The sequence below is a fragment of the Haliaeetus leucocephalus genome, unplaced genomic scaffold (genome assembly GCF_000737465.1).
Source record: "Haliaeetus leucocephalus isolate CR32 unplaced genomic scaffold, Haliaeetus_leucocephalus-4.0 Scaffold906, whole genome shotgun sequence".
Taxonomy (NCBI): Eukaryota; Metazoa; Chordata; class Aves; order Accipitriformes; family Accipitridae; genus Haliaeetus; species Haliaeetus leucocephalus.
The window spans coordinates 440,336-442,581 of record NW_010973342.1 but is presented as its reverse complement, the minus strand read 5'-3'; positions in this window follow the sequence as shown (position 1 = coordinate 442,581).

Below are 2,246 nucleotides of genomic sequence, written 5' to 3'. Positions count from 1 at the left end.
TTGTTGTTGTTCTGGTTTTGTATTGCAATAATACCTGTACCTGAGATCTGGACTCTGCTTCGTTCAGAAGCAGCACTATCTTATGACTTTATTTCAAGTAGACAAGGCAATCAAAGAATGCCTGGGGAATTAAAAACCTTGCAGGACATCATGACTTGCCAAAGTCACAGCAGGCCAACAGCGGCAGGGCCAGGATTCTGGAGATCTGTTGTGCTTCAGCAGCATCTGCAAGCTGCTAGTATATGCATCTTTCCCACTTTTCACCCTCTCCTCAGCTCCTTTTTACTTCAACCTCTCATAGATATAAATCTAGAGGAAAAAATACAGTTACCTAGTCAATGCCCCTTCATTCTACAAGCTGGATAATTTTGTTATGGTGCCCGTCTTCCTTCCTTCTGGCCTGTTTTTTAATTAAGATAGACTTGTTGATTTAAAACCAGAAAGCAAGACACAACACCCCTATGTAACTTTGCACCCTTGCGTAACCTCTTCCAATGGTACATTTTCTAAAATGTATGATTTATTTTTATTTTGAATTTGTCAGGCTTCAGTTTCCAGATGTTGATCCTCGTTAAGTATTTGTCTGATAGATTAAAATCTCCCAACTAAATGGATGGTTTTGAATGGTCTTAGGCTTCTTTTAGATAAATTAAATAGATTAGGATTTTTAGTCTTTCACATAGATCTTTATAGCTTTTTTCTGTACTTCTTCTAACTTGTCAGTGTTTTCTTTTGGGAGACTGAGTTTCCAAACTTGGTACAATATTCTGCTTCTGCTGCAGTTTCAGAAAAGACCATGAAGAGTTGCAATATTTTCCTTGTATTTGGCAAGTCCTCCGCTGACACATCCAGAGACCTTCCAGCCATGCAATAGTCAGTTCATTATTTACCATGATGACTAAAAGTAGGTAACCTGTACATGCCTCAGACCTCTGTCCACACAGTCTTGCTGGTCTCCCACTGCCACAAGATACTGATATTGCTTGATGATTCAAGGCCCCCATTTAACTGAATCCCCTCCCCCGTCGAGTTCCCTTCCCTCCCATGCCTAACCTCACAGCTCCCTATGTCCTCCTAAGTCTTTTCTTGCTTGGGCCTTCACTGAACCCCACAAACTCCGCAGATCATTTTTCATCCTTGTTGTGAGCATGTCCAACGATGTGATGTGATCAGTGCTAGCAGTAGGGAAATTATTTATGTCAGAGACAGCTCAAAATGAAAAGTCCTAGCCATCACTTCTACATGTCCCTAAAGTCTTTCTGCTGAATGGAAAAGGTCAATGGGAATTCAACAGAAAAGGAAAACATGTAGCAGTGTTCTTTCAACAAGCTACCTAGTCTACATTTCTATGCTGTATATGCATATACTTTTTAAAATTTGCAGGGCTGAGGTGCTTTCCTTTCTTTGCCTATCTCATGGAGACATTCTCAGGCTCATTTAGTCTCCCATGTGCTTTGAGATCCTCAATTCACAAAGAAACTTAAAGCATTATTTACTCACTGACAATTTATACAAAATTTAAAGAGAACCCGCCACTCTCCCAGGGTGACGAAATCACAAGTAGTATTAAACAGCCCTCAGTCCACAAAATGCCATCCTAAAGACTGTGAAAGGACCTCTTCTGAAACTGCATGGTGGTAGCCTGACATTTCCAACAGCACACCCTGGTCACCTCTTTCTGACTTTGGTACCTACCAGAAGGCTCATTTCGGCAATAGGACTCCTCCTTCTTTGTGAACTCGAAAAGTCAGTAGCTCTCTCCTTAGCACCTTCCAAGAGAAAATGACAGAGCCTATCCCTTTCCAAAACAGTATGGTTCACATCTGAACACGAATTTGACCTTTTCTGCCTCGTTTACTGTGACCCCCATGCAAAAGATTTCAAAACGCTGCCAGGCAGGCTATTCCTACAGGGAGGGAATATTGCATCGCGGGCGGGCGCGTACGTGGAGAATAGCTTATCGCGCCGCAGCGGAGGACCGGGGAGTGCGCCTCTGAATTGCCCCAGCGTTGGCCGACTTGTCCTGGCAGAAGGCCCGTGTCACGACATAAAGAGGACTATCTATAACCGTGCTGGGAAAGCGAGGAGCGAGCGAGTGGACAACATCGCGCGTGAACATTGGCAGGGTGGATCCAGTCCATTTCTTCGTGCCGGCTGGGCCCTCGGCCTTTTGTGCGAGCCTGGCTCTCCGCCGGCCAGGGGAGTTACTGGGGCGGAGGGGCCGGCAGCCGCCGCCGGCGCAGGGC